Source organism: Hyaena hyaena, unplaced genomic scaffold (genome assembly GCF_003009895.1).
Source record: "Hyaena hyaena isolate Hyena2069 unplaced genomic scaffold, ASM300989v1 scaffold_1204, whole genome shotgun sequence".
NCBI lineage: Eukaryota > Metazoa > Chordata > Mammalia > Carnivora > Hyaenidae > Hyaena > Hyaena hyaena.
Genome location: NW_024081831.1, coordinates 362,404 through 378,008, shown reverse-complemented (window position 1 = coordinate 378,008; position 15,605 = coordinate 362,404).

Genomic DNA, 15,605 nt, shown 5'->3' with positions numbered 1-15,605 from the left:
TTACATTCCTGTTGTAAAGTCTCCCTTTATACTGTCTCAAAGGAGCCAGTCAAGAAGGCAGCAGTAGGGAGCCTGTGGTGAAATAGTAGAGTTATGGCTAATGGTGAAATGAACAATTTATCTTTTGAAGAATAGTAAGAAAACTGAGATTTTCTCCATTCCCATAAAATAGCTTTATTTGTAGTCTTCCTTTTTGATACACACATACACACACACACACACACACACACACACACTTACACACACAATATCTGCTCCATCTACCTGAATCGATTTGCAGAAAGAGTTGAGTAGAATATCCTGATGATTTCCTTGTTGATTCTTGTTTGTGGGGTTGGCTATTGCCTCAGCAAAAGAAAGGGAAAGGATCAATTTATTCCATCTGGAAAAATGTTCCAAAGTTCCTCTTTAATAAATAGTTAAATGAAGTTATAAACAGTATTGTTGCTTTCTATACCTTTAAACTAACATTAAGCATGTCGTTCCTACAAAAAATTGTTAGCTGTTTGAAATACATCTCCTGGTGAACACTTTAATCTCCAAACCATTATTTTCCTCCTGGCTCCGCAGGAAATTCTGCATGTCATTAAATCAGTAACCCCTTATGTTTATGACTAGCAATAACTCCAAGAGCCAGACTTACGTGTAGAGTAAAACTTGTCTAATTAGCATCAGTCTACACATTAGCATATGTTGATAACAGCCTTTCATAGGTTATATTATTTTGGCATCTGGGTTGGATAACAGAACCTACAATAATTCTTCATTAATATTTTATCTTCTTGCTACAACTTCTCAAGCATTTGTCTTATCTTTTTTTTTTCTTTTTTAATATCTTTCCTGAATTACTCTCAGCATCATGACCTTTAGGTGCCTGGTTCTTGCTTCCTGAAGAGGGATCACAGGCAGTAATAAGTTTGAATATGTTAACAGCTTTATATCATCAGACCTCTTATCTCTCCACTGTACAATTCTGTCTGTTGCTTTAGATTTGCTTCAAGATCCATAATTCATTGCTCAAGATTGAGCAACCAGAAACTGATTGAGAATTGTATAAAATCCAACTATTGTAGGGACAGGCAAATAGGTAAAAGAGAAATAAAAGAAGAAAAAAGGAAAGAAAGATTACAGAAGAAATGGACTCTTCCTGCTACAGCGATCTAACAGTTAAACAAGGTCAACTCAAATTTTGCAATGATGTTTTCTGGAATCAAATTTCTGAAAACTTCTATTCTGCTATTTTGATTAAAAAAATTAAATATTGGGCTTTTATTACCACAATAAGGTGGTGAGTGCATGGTAAATTGAAAGTAACTTTTTGTGCAGATGAGAATAACTTTCACTTTTTTTCCCCCAAACACCAAGCCTTAGAAATATTTTTCAGCAACTATCTCAGATGATGTTAAGATACTGTACAATGCAGGTGAATTTATTTGTGCTCTCTTGATTAAGAAAATTATTTTATTTTATTTTATTGTTTTCATAGTTTATTGTCAAGTTGGTTTCCATATAACACCTGGTGCTCATCCCAACAAGTGCCCTCCTCCATGCCCATCTCCCAAGAAAATAATTTTAAACTAATATACAAATAAAATATTTGTACTTTATTGTTAATTGCATGGGTAATTTTGAATGAATGGCATCAACTGAAATTTGAAAAAATGGTAATTAGCATGGGAAGTCTGTCATATCCAGAATTCTCTTACATATTTTTGATTATGTATTCTATAACAATTTTCATAATTTAAATTAATGTTTTTTATTTTAACTCGTCTTGTTTACAACATATATTTTATTCCCCTTTGTGTTTACACCTTTAAAATTTTTTTATGACTTTTCACTTTCCATGAAGTTGAGTCTAGAATCTAAAATGGAGTTAAGAAAATCTGTATGTTAATGTTTCACTTTGTGCCTTTCACCATCACTATTGTGTGATATATCATACAATAATTATCCTGGGCTCTTTATTCTTCTTTGTTATCATTCCCTTGAAAGTTCTGGCTGGAGAAGACAAAAACTAATATTGCTTAATGAGACAAATATGTATATATATATATATATATATACACACATTATATATATGCATTTCCTAAATGATGATAGGTGACAGTGTTAAAATTCATAATATAATACATCAATTCAAGTTTAATTTTAAATACTTACCCAAGTGAGTTTTGATTAGAAACATTAGTATGGTTTGAAAACAAAATGAAGATCCTAAATTATATATTCATCAAATGTCAGGGTGAAAAAGACAGAAAACCTTCATCTTACCATTTACCACTTTCTCTGTTGGACAAGGTTCTGATTCCAGTAGGTTTTGCCCCCATTGTGATGCTTAGGGCCTCCTTCCTGAAGCCTCCAAACCCCTCCACCAATATGTGTTTTCCCTAGATGTATTCTCTTCCTTGGGTACACTTTCTTAGCTGTTAAGTGCAAATTACAGCACGCTTTTAAGTCAGTTGTTTTCTTGCCTATTCTTTAAGTTTAAGGAAGTCATGACCTTACATAGGTAGGTGGTTATGGTGCAAAGAACAGTCACAGAGCCCAGATATGTCAGTAAGTCCAACTTAGGTGATGGATTGCATAGATAATATGTGGTTCTGAATTGTCTTGTTTTGGTTAGTGTCTATTTCTGTTTTATTTCTGAACCAAATGGTTTTCTGAAATAATGATAAATTTATTCTAATTTTGTGCTGTTTTTACTCTGAAACCCAAATAGGGACCCACATGAATTTCCTTTCTATCACACGACTCTCAAGAACACCCTACCCTTGGTATGCTTCCATGTAATAACTTCATGACTTAATCCTATTATGTCGTTTCAGACTTCTCCCAAGTGCCTTACCTGAAATTAACCAGTGATCTTCTCATGTAAATTGCAAAGTTTTTTTTTTATCATAACTTCCATTTTTTTCCAAACTACGTGACACTTTGAACATCTCATCCTTGAAATTATTTTCTTGATTTCACAGTCATTGGAAGGTTCTACTTCTATTCCTTACTCTCCATGTATTGCTTCTATTTCTTATTTCTTCTTCAATGATTATTGAAATTGTACTATATAACTCCTATTTTTTTTTTATCTCTCTCCTCCTCATTAATTATTTTTCCTGAGAGGTTTCATATCTCCTGATGACTTCAACTATAAGCTCCAGTAAAATGATTTCTACATTTACCAAATTTCTCTGGTTCAGCCCTATAAAAATGTTGTTTTCAATGAAATGTGTGATCATTGTCTCAAACTCTTATTGCTGGTCAAAAACATCAAAATTCTCACAGACTTGGTTCTCCCCCAAACAGCTTTCTCTTCAGTGAGCTTTCATTTTCCAAGTTTTCACACTTGCACTGACAACTCTTTTCCACTTAATTATTGCATTCAGTAAATCCTTCCACTTCATGTTTCATGTTTCCCTTTCTTTCCATTCCCATTGATATTAACACCTTCCAGTCATTCCTATATGGCTAGTTTAACAATCTGCTCACATATCTTTCTGCCCCCTTAAATCTACCCTACACACTACTGTGTAAAACTGAAGCATTAGTTTTGCTGAAGTCACTTTTCACAAAAACGGTTGTCAAAGGTTTCACCATTCCTGTTAGGTAAAACAAAGCTAAATTTATTCATCCTTGTAAATTTGTCTTCAACCTCATTTCTTTCAACTAAAATTATGCAAAACTCTTTTCAAGAAAATTGTTCTACCTCTTTTTAAATCTAAATATGTATTATTTCAAAATTTATATTTTTCGACTTACAGAAAAGATTTGTGATTCACTCATTTGTATCTGCCTGTGATATTTGCATATTCATATTTGTCCTCTTCGCTACAGAAGTAATATGTATGTTCCCTTTTCATCTTTTTTCATATTCTAGCCTCCACGGTCAATTTGAATTCTTTTTTTACTTCCTATAAAATCCATCAGAAATGTCTAGTCTTCACCCCTTCTAATTCCCTGGATTTATATGTAGAAATTTAAATTTCTAATTAACCACTAATTAATATTGTTCATTGTCTCCCCCTCTACTCCTCCTCCACTCTGCCTCTCCCTCTTCCTTCTCCTCCTCTTTCTTCCTCCTCTTGATCTTCTCCCCCTCCTCCCCCTCCTTTCCCCCTTTCCCCCTCCTCCTTTTTCTTCTTCTTCTTCTTCGTCTCCTTGTTCTTCCTCTTCCTCTTCCCCTCCTCCTCTTCCTGCGTCTTCTGCCTCTTCTGCTTCTCCTTTTACTTCTTGTAAACACTGAGTTTCCAAGTGGACCTTAAGCATCTTTGGAGGCAGAAAATCAGTCATATATACTTTTTCACAGAAACTTCTTAAAATACTCTACATTGTTAAAGAAGAAAAAAAAATAAATTCAAAGAGAAATAAAAAAGATGCTCACACCAGTTCATTCAGTAAATGTTTTAACAAATTCCTCTTGGAATACCACAAACTAGGTCAAAGTAAAACTCAGAAAATTGGTAACATATGTATTTTTTATTTTTAATGTTTGCCTGTTAAGTTTTTATTAGTTGCTTTCAACATCTCATTTTTTATTTTCATTACTTATTTATTTATTTTTAAAAATTTTTAGATGTTTTATTTATTTCTGAGAGAGAGAGAGACAGCGTGAGCAGGGGAGGGTCAGAGAGAGAGAGACGGAGACACAGAATCTGAAACAGGCTCCAGACTCTGAGCTGGCAGTCAGCACAGAGCTCAACATGGGCCTCGAACCCACGAACCATGAGATCATGACCTAAGCCAAAGTCAGATGCTTAACCGACTGAGTCACCCAGGTGCCCCATAACATCTCATTTTATTTTGGGGAACTGCAGTATACCTTATACTGAATGTATCTGACCTAGGACTTGGAATTGAGAATTTAAACAATTTTTTTTCTAAACCTTAGAACAATGTTTTCAAGTAGTTATAGGATATGTCCCTTTTTTTTTCTTTAAATAAATTTGACTAAAGCTAGGTACAAAATATAAATAATTTGTACACAACAGCTACAGAACTATAAGGAAAAGAAACAATAAATTAAAATACAAGTCAGTGGGAAGCTTATCACCACAATGCATATTAAAAAATATATAAACTGCAATTAAAAGGAATCTAATTTTTGTCAGTGAATCTTGCATTTATATTGATTTCCATCATAATTTTAAAGAAAATTTATTTTAAATTATGTTTTTATCCAGTCATAATTAAAGCAAACCAAAATTTAAAACTTAGTTTTAAATCTTTTAAATGTTTAATGATGTGTTGTAATCAATATTAAAAAGCATATATTTGTGATAAATTTAATCTTGAAGTTTTACTTATACTTTATTACAACTCTTAGTTGGAACTCTGTGTAAAAGCTCTTTGGAATAAAACAAGCAAGCAAACAAATAGTAACCCATGTTTTGTAAGGATTTTATTTGAATTTCAGGGTAATTAAAAAAATTGCAATATAAGCTCCTTTTAAAAAACTGGACATAACAGTAATTCTCTCTTCAGACTGTCACTTTATGTTTAAATTTTGTTTAAAGCACATCATGATGTTCTGAATCTATGCATTAGATCAAAGCCAACCTCTTTCAAAATAAATCAGCTAATTTCAACATCAAATGTGTTTCTAGGATGAAAGTTAAACTTTCAGTTTTAAGCTATCAAGGAACACTTAAATGCTATGTTTCTAATCAGCAAAATATCATAGAATTCTTGATATGGAGTGGACCTTAGAGATTTCTATTTCAACTGTCTCACTTTACATGGAAGAAGTATTCACAGAGATTGCAGTGCAGCTTGCCCAAATTCTCACAGCATTTATGACAAAGATAAGAGGCTGATAATCAAGTGTTCTGACTCCTAGTTTAATTCCCTTTTCATCATTATTTTTTTGGGAGGTGGACAGCAAGAATCCCTTCTATATCCCACTGGAGTAAAATGGACACGTCTTTGAGAGTTCCTTGCACAGTAGTAGTACTGAGGACAGAGATTGTAGTTATATAAGGTACTATTGTCATGCCTATAATAAAAAATCTCTAATAAACATTTTACTAAATCTGTGATTTTTAAAGAGGTAAGTGTTAAACAAATATTCTTGTGTTTCCTTCTTTAGAAGAGAAGAAAATGATTTGACTGAATAGTTAGTAATTTCCTGCTGTGAATCTCATTTCTGTTTATCTTCTTTTTTAAAGAATGTACTTTATATAAACTAGCTATCTAATTCACATATATTAAGTATATGTGAGCTCGTCAATGCAATGGAAACTAAACACATAACAGGAATGAAACATCTCAGAAGTTTAAAACAAGCACAGGAGGGGTGCCTGGGTGGCTCAGTCGGTTAAACATCCGATTTAGGCTCAGGTCATGATCTCCCGGTCCGTGAGTTCGAGCCCCGCATCCGGCTCTGTGCTGACAGCTCAGAGCCTGGAGCCTGTTTCAGATTCCGTGTCTCCCTCTCTCTCTGCCCCTCCCCAGCTCGTGCTCTGTCTCTCTCTGTCTCAAAATTAAATAAACGTTAAAAAAAAAAAAAAGCGCAGGAGAGAAAGATAAATTAGTCATCTCTTTTTTCGAGTCCTGTGTGATATCATGCAAATTGAGATACAGTTATGTTTTTATGATATAAAGAGGTCTCCGTTAATGTCACATGGTACATTTATAAAAGGTGAATATATTATAAAAGTGCAAGAGAGGCAATGGCTGAATATATGCCAGAACAGTAGACATGGATCTCTAAGAGAAGGTGAATGATAATAACTTCAAAATTAATGATTCAAGGGGCGCCTGGGTGGCTTAGTCGGTTAAGCGTCCGACTTTCGCTTAGGTCATGATCTCGCGGTTCGTGGGTTCGAGCCCCGCGTCGGGCTCTGTGCTGACTGCCAGGTCAGAGCCTGGAGCCTGTTTCAGTCTGTGACTCCCTCTCTCTCTGACCCTCCCCTGCTCACACTGTCTCTCTCTCTCTCTCCTAGAAATAAATAAAACATTTAAAAAAATTAAAAAAAAATTAATGATTCAAAATTAATCTGGAAATGCAGATAAATACATTTAAGAAGCATAATTCAGTCCTCTTAATGAAATATTATGCCATTTTTCTAAGACCAGGATATAAAAGAAGTTGAGTGAAGGTTTGGAAAATTAGGACTAGGACATGAAATTAATCAAGACTAATAGGAGAAAATACAGTGCAAAAACACGGACATTGTTGACCAAGCTAATTTTAGATACAGAAATGCAAAATTAGAAAAAAATACTAACATATCATTTCCAGCGGTGTATTTAAAGAAAAATACCATTACTTTACACTTTATATCTCTAGGGTTACAGAGATCTACATGGATCCGGAGAAGGAACACAAAAGGATTTCAGACCAAAATGATAGCAGTGGCTGCTTTATCAAAGAAGAAACTAACTTTATAAGGCCTTTTAAATTTTATATGAAATAGCGTATTCATTGCTAGACTTTTAATTGAGATTATTATTTTTTTAAATGTTTATTTGAGAGACAGAGGGTAAGCAGGGGAGGGGCAGAGAGAGAGGAAGACAGAATCTGAAACAGGCTCTGGGCTCTCAGCTGTCAGCACACAGCCTGATGCGGGGCTGGAACCTTTAAGCGAGATCATGACCCGAGCTGAAATCCGATGTTCAACCGACTGAGCCACCCAGGCGCCCCCAAATTATTATTTTTTTAAAACAAAGATACTGACGTGACCAGCGTGATTTAGCTTGGGTAGCTCAAAGCTAAATAAGACATTAAAAATAATGTTTAAAGCTACCAATATTTATAAAAGTATGGATAATTAATTCCCTATTATCACCCAGCTGATGTCTCAAAGGTATAGAGTTATTAAAGACTATCATGTACTTCACGATGGTTGAATGATAATAATAAATTGCTTATGGAAAATGGAATCTTCTTCTGTGGATGTCCTTACCAATGTTCTTTTAAGTCTAGGATAAAACAAGTATGTGCACTGACTGGTTGTGGAATAGTGTATGCTATAAATTCATGGACGTTTCTAACCATTTTTTATATACTCTTTCATATAAAATAATCAACTGGAAAACACACCCTGCGCCAGTATGAAGACCCCTGTCACACAGTTTCTCCAAACAACTTTATGCAAGCCTCCTACAGTTTGGGGGGATGTACCAAATGTCCAATTCCACACCCTTTTAAAAAGGGAGACACGTGGGGCGCCTGGGTGGCTTAGTCAGTTAAGCGTCCGACTTTCGCTCAGGTCATGATCTCGCAGTTCGTGGGTTCGAGCCCCGCTTTGGGATCTGTGCTGACTGCCAGCTCAGAGCCTGGAGCCTGTTTCAGAGTCTGTATCTCCCTCTCTCTCTGACCCTCCCCTGCTCACACTGTCTCTCTCTCTCTCCTAGAAATAAATTTAAAAAAACATTAAAAAATTTTTTTAAAAATAAATAAATAAAAAGGGAGACACGTGCTTTAGGTCTAAGGAGGATTAAAGTTAAATGCTCTGGTCATCACCTAGGAGACATTACTTGTGCAACCATTTTATGTTTTCCAAAGGTAACCTGATTGTTATTTTACTGGGTGAACTCTTTTATTACATTCTTAAAAATTCAACATAAATCCCTTACTATGTAAAAATATAATAAAATGCATGTTCATTCATGAAGTCTGGAAAGCTGAAGGCAAGTACAAAATGGCAGCATGATAATTAAAGCAACTTTCAGTAAAGACATAGGCAAAGTGAACTTGATGTTAATACTATTTTCAAATTGAAGATTAAAAGCCTATCCAAGTAGGTCGTCTTTTCCCAAACGGGATTTTCATCAAGCCCAGTGATATTTCCCTTTCTACTTGAGCGCAGCTGGAAACAGATCTCCAAATCGAGGGAAAAGCCTGATTCCATGTACCCACCCACACAGTTTTGTAAACATTCAGGATTCTACATGTGGTATCACTCAGTTATTAAATGGAGGCCTGTTCTTTCGTTGTACCCCTGTCACTGTGTGGATTTCTCCAGTTCAACGTGATGCATCATCTTGGATTAGACAAACAGCAAACTCTTCTGTTCTGAACTGCAAAAATATAACAGATGAAAGAATTTACTAAAATAAGAATTTGGGGGCTTGTGAAGCCTCTCTCACATCCTCTGGGATACATCAACGAATGGCAGCATGTAGGATAGCTTTGGGTCCACATCCATATTTCCATTTCAGAGGCAGTCTTGAACTAGGGACAGCTGCAGGGTAGAAGAAAGAAGCACACGCACACACAAACCGGCCCTTACATAATTTTACTCAGTCAACGACCTTCTAAGAGAAAATAAATTTTGTTGGTGTATGACTTCTACCCTAAACTCTAAAAAAAATGTCTGTGCCTTTCTTAAGAAAAGCTTGTGAGGTTATGAAAGCATATTTCTAAACTTGGAGCAGTTTAATCAAATATCATTTTAACCTCAAACACACATGGCAATATTATATACGGCTCTTGGTATTCACTCTTCATCTCATATTTTGGCAAAGCAAAACTCTGCTACTGAGAACTTATTTCTCATGCCTCTGAGGTAATTCCCTAGATAACCAGGATGCCACTTGAGTTTCAGAACTCAAATCTGACATTTAAAACTCCCCAAAGACAAGGTCTGAATAGTTTTATCAAGTGCTTCTCGGACCTGAAGTTCTAGCAGTAGAGACTCGGGAAATATTTATTTCTGATAGGAATGAGTGAAGGCAGAATCCTATAAGATGTTTCCAGAATGCTGTAACTGATCTTGTTTTCACACTTTCATGCCCGAAAAATATTCTTTCTTTTACATGTGCATCAGGGAAAATTTGTATTTAATAGAGTTTAAAGATTTTTGAAAGGTTAATTTTGTTTCGAAACGAAGTGATAAATATCTCATCCTGCACAGTTGTACTCAGAGATGACTGGAATCACTTATGTCTCCTGATGTAAGATAAAAATGATATGTGGAAGCATCCTATTATCCATGAATGGCTTCGAGTTCGTACATCAACAGGTTCTGATGTGACTGATTTGTGTCCGGCTTGATGCTACTTGAAAATAAACTTTCAGCTCCTGCCTGCACATACCTATTCCCTGTTAGGGACCATCAATCAGGCCTTTGCTAGCAGAAGTTCAGGAAGTCACTGAATTTATATTGTTGATTTCCACAATAAGGTACCAAAAAGAGTAGATGCAGACTAAACCGAGATAATTGTTATATAGGGTAGAAGTACTAAATATTTCTGAAAGATTCTACATATGGTATCACTCAGTATTAGATGCTTTATCTTTTCCTGTCATGATGATAAATTTTCCTAAGTCCTGAGTAATATACTATCTCTTCTATTAGAAAAATGAAAGACTTTGCTCAGAATTTCTCCAAGAGGTCACTAGCCAGCTGTACCCCGTTGCCTGAAGATATACATTAAAAAAATGAGATATATTTAGCCTCACTGAAAAACAAACACTGGCCTTCACTTTGTGCCATGTGTGATTCTTGATAAAATACTCTCTATGGAAAACATCTTCACGATCAGCTCTGATAATGTAGCTATAAATTACCATTCACCCATCTTTCCTTCTTTCAGGCAGTTTTATGTCTGTCACTGGCCACGCTCTTGGTGGAGACTGTTTGTAATCACTGAAATCTCTTTGAAGATGTTCAAATGTAATTTTGCCAAATGTGGTGACAAAATTAGACATAGTTCAATTTTACAAGTCCCAGCTGTCATTTAAAAAATGGTTTTGCCATAAGGAGCCTTAATATGGCATTTACACCGCATGCTTCAGGATGACTGGCTGCTCTGACTGAAACAACCTAACATGCAGAAATATTTAAGATTTAAGATTAGCAGGAAGCTGTCAAGAAAGAGTTGGGTAACCTCATTGCTTTAGTTTGTGGTAACAAGATTTTAAAGAGAGGTCAGGCTAGGGTCAAAAGTAATTGAGAAAGATAGAGTCTTTAGAAAAGAATTTGGGCTTATGAAGATGCTTTTCCCTCATATTGATTCTGATATATGTCACTCCTTCGATTTTATATGTCATATCTTGCATTTCCAATTTCTGTCCAAAAGCATGATTTTTAACATATGAGTGTATGTTGGCAATCAATGAAGCAGCACTGAGCATTGGTCAGAGACCCTCTGATTCCATTCCTCCTCGTCTCACGCCCCGGGATGCGGCACTGGTCCCCAAGGAGACCCAGGTGGCTGCAACAGCTGCAGGTCTAATCACGGAGCAGGACAGCACTACTACCTGCTGGTGGCTCCAGAGGGGACATTGCTAATCCTCTTTCTGTCATCCTGGAAGTGAAAGTGAGGTCAGTTGTGACCCAAACAGCCTTGTTTCCTACTTTGCCTTTTTTCTTTCCCCCAGGCCTTTTGGGATGTGAGAGTCTTTGCCATTCACATATTTGGTGATATCAAACTGCATAAGTCATCAAACAGACATAGGTTCGATACTGGAGCTATGTAGAGAAAGGTAAACAGATCAAAGTTTCACTGACATAGGAATATCCTATTTCATATTTCATAACAGTGAATGAAAAACTTTAAATTAGCAAAGAAACTTCATCCTGGCACAGTTACTATGTCAATTCTGCCCAATGATGAAATTTGGGGTATTTCTATCCCAAAGCCTTTTCAAGCATTCTGTTTAGCGCTAGTCTACCCTCAGTGTCTTTGGGCATTATTTCAGGATAAAGGGACTCACTCCAAGGAAAACTGAGAATCTCTCTATTTGAAGAGTGTTATTTTCAATCATTTTAAATAATTTTGTATTTTCATCCAATAAAAACTTAACGTTTGATTTCGGTTGTTTGCAAAGTAGCTCCTTACTTTCCTACTAAGAATATATAAAGTGTCTCATTGGAGCAGCCAAGTCTGAAGGAATCCATATTTTTCTCAGAGGAGTTCATTTTGTATTACATGAAGAATATAAAGGGGCATATGTTGTAGACCAACTGAATCCTAGAAATATTAAGTTTTAAATTCTTTCTTCATTGATTAAGCTACTTCTAAGAAATCTTAACTTCCTTTATACTTGGAGATAATTAAAGGAAAAATAGTCAAAAATTTCCTGCTGAATCGATAGCTCTCCTGAAAAGGCGTATGTAGCACTTTAGAAAAGGAGACAACAGTTTGCACATGCTTTAATAGGTAAGAAGCCTCTTGATAATCACAGTGCCTCATATATTTTGCTGCAAATTTTCCAAACTTAAAAACTTGCAAGGAACACATAAAAAAAAAAAAAAAAAAACATTTTCAGCTTTTGACCATCGTTGTGATTCAGTTCAATACAGACTAGCATTTCCCAGCATGTGTTCTGCAAAAACAGATACCTAGTTAAAAGCATTCTGTGGTCAGATGAGCTTGAATGATGTAGAACAAGCCCGGTGAAACAGATGTTTCAATGGCGTACTTTCTAGAGGCTTAACAGAGAAAAGCATAAGGATTCACCAGCAAGAGGAAGAGAGCATAAACATTTTCCATACGTAATTAGTCACAATACCGTTATGGCTTTTCCCAAAGCAGACCACTTTGTGTAAACCTGAATCTACCCGCAACCCAGGAATGCTTCATGTTTTCCTTTAAATGCACATAGTTTGTAGGAATAAATTTTAGCAATGTGCATGCATCGCGATCCTTGGGAATAAACCAGCTTTAACTCACATTGGTGTGGTAGCTACTCTTTTTTTTTGCACTAAGGGGAAAAAAATGAAAGCACAAAGTGGCATCATAAAACCACCTACCTCAATCAGAGTTATATCACAGGGAGAATTCAATTTTTCACTTTTACATAGAGACTATCTATTTAATAACTCTGATTTCATTTCTAACACATTTAGATTCCAAAAATTTCTGGATGTTGCAGAAAAATATTAGACAAAACATAATCTGTATAACTCTTATCACAAACAGTGTTTGAGATCAGTTCTGTTTTTAATTAAACAGGAAATTATGTTATATGTTTGCGGTGTTGTAGGCGGAAAATTAATGTTCAATAAAATGTCACTAATCATCTGTAAGGCTATCACAGAGCTTTGCAAAAGTCTGTATTCCCACAGAATAGAAATAGTGGGCACAAAGAAGTTTGCAAATTTATGTGTAATTTGAAATTTTTTTCCTCAGTTACATTTCTAAACTCTCCTTATTTGTTCATGCCAAATAAAAGCAGTCAACAATGCCTTTTGATGCTTTGTAACAAAAAATATTTATAAATACACATATAATCTATTATGACATCAATTTTGGTAATTGTTCATTCCAGACAATAATGTTCTTTTTTTGGGAAGACAATGAAGCCATCTAAAAAATGTTTTGTTTTGACACCACTGAATGTAATGTAAAATGGGCACTTTTTCGATTCCATAACTGTTACGCAATTAAAGAAACAATGGAAGAAGACAGTGATTCAATGGGTAGCTTTGGAACTCTTTCTCAGTATTTAAAAAAGTGTTAAGATTCTAAAAGACATCCATTTTTTCCTCAAGAATTCTGAAAATGGACAACAGTCAGACAGGGATTCTGGAACTAAAGAGCCCTTATAAAAATCCAAAATTATGAGCAGCTGGTTCTATCCAACTCCTATGAAGTAGAGTGCTCTGGTTCAAGAGTTTTCTTGTCATGCAATCAAACGACGGAAACATTAAGATTGCAGATGGAAAGTGGTGACACACTGTAATTTCATACAGATCATGACGGTTTGGTGACATAAGAATTACTAGACCATGAGGCCTGGGGTCCATGAAATGGATTAAGGCTTTATTGCTCTTTGGAGTTCTGACAATGACAAATGCTCTCTCTGATGTTGGGATTATCTTGTCTAAACTTTTGTTTCCTTAGTTTCATGTTTCGCTTTTTCCTTAACCATCTTTTAAGATTGCCAATAACTTCCGTTTTTTCATTGTTACTGGAAGGCGTTTAGAAACACCCCCTTGTTTTATTTTATGCCTTCTTCTCTGGCATCACATCCAGGCATAAGGCCATTTTTCAATTTCCAATATCCTGATAAGGGTTTTGAATGATAGACATAATGATATGGTCACATGACCTAACTCCAAATTCCTGTTAAAAAAAAAAAAGAATGAAGATAATAAACTTTTACAAGCAAATTCAGATACAAAGTATTATGAATATTATTTATCAATACATTTATCCTACTGCTAGCTTCCATTAACCAACAGATATTTGACAACAAACTTTTAAATAAGTCAAATAAATACATCATATATGTTTTTTCTACCATGACACACACACACACACACACACACACACACACACAGTTTCACAAGTAGGGTTTCTGATTTACATTGGAAATAAAGGCTAAGTACATTTTGAAAAGCATTTTGCAAAGGCATTCATTTTTCTTTATTAAAGTAGAAAATATAATTGATAGAAAAAGAGGGGTTGTTCTTTCTTTTGACTACGAACCTGATGGCACTTTTCTCTCTTCTTGCCATTCTGTCTTTGTCATTAACATGCATTGTGAAAACACTACTTCTGGTGAAGTTAAGCGGGTAAAATCTTTAATATGAAAGGAGTTATGTAGTACGCCAATTCAGCAAAGTCTGATGGCATTAACATTCAGTGTTTCTCTAGTACCTGATTAAAAAGTGTGTGAATGTCTTACAGATGGAAACACATTAGGATTCTACATATTGCTAAAAATTTCCAGTAAACCAGATTGGAAATTTTGTTCTAAAAGCATTACCTCCCAACAGTTTCAGACTGCATTTAAATGTATTACAATTGCAGTTACTTTTTTAAAAATTTAAATAATTAAACAGTGGAGGTGTGATCTAGTTAAAATGACTCTCCTATTAGTTTTTCTCTCTTACACAAAAGAAAAACAAGAGGACTTTCAAAGGACCAAGTAGAAGTATATTATTTGGCACAGCAGAGCGGCATGCACTTTGCTTTAGGGAAGACAGAGAAAGAAGTCAGCAAAAAACTTCTTTTTCAGATGTAATGGAGATTCAAAAGTTTGAAAGTAGAAATTTCCTGTGATTTAAGATACATCATGATGGGAGATTTATAAGAACAAGCGAAAACTTTATGGGTTTTTTTTTTTTTCCACCTATGAGGACAGCTTTAATCAGAGGGACAGTATATAGTGTTGGTGAGGATAAGGACAGAATTGTATTGTATGAGGGATCCATTCTGCACTTTATGGAGGTTTTTATCATTTCTTTATCTTCCATTTAATCCCAGGCAACTAGCTCGATTTTTGGTACATGAGTATTTAATAACCATTGTAATTATCGGTCAGATGATTACAAACAATTGAATCATTGTGTGCTGAGCATTGTTTTAAATCTTTTTTTTTTTTTTGAAGTTTTTAATTAAATTCTAGTTAGTTAACATAGAGTGTAATATTAGTTTCAGGTGTACCCGTATAGGGATTCAATACTTCCATGCAATACCCAGTGCTCATCACAACGTGGGCCCTGCTTAATCCCCATGGCCTACTTCACCCATCGTGCCACCCCCGTCACTTCTGGTAACCGTTAGCTTGTTGCCTATAGATAAGCGTCTGTTTCATGGACTGCCTCCCTCTCTTTTATCCCCTTTGCTGATTTGTTTTGTTTCATAAGTTCCACATATGAGTGAAATCATATGGTATTTGTCTTTCTCTGACTGGTTCATATTATTTTGCA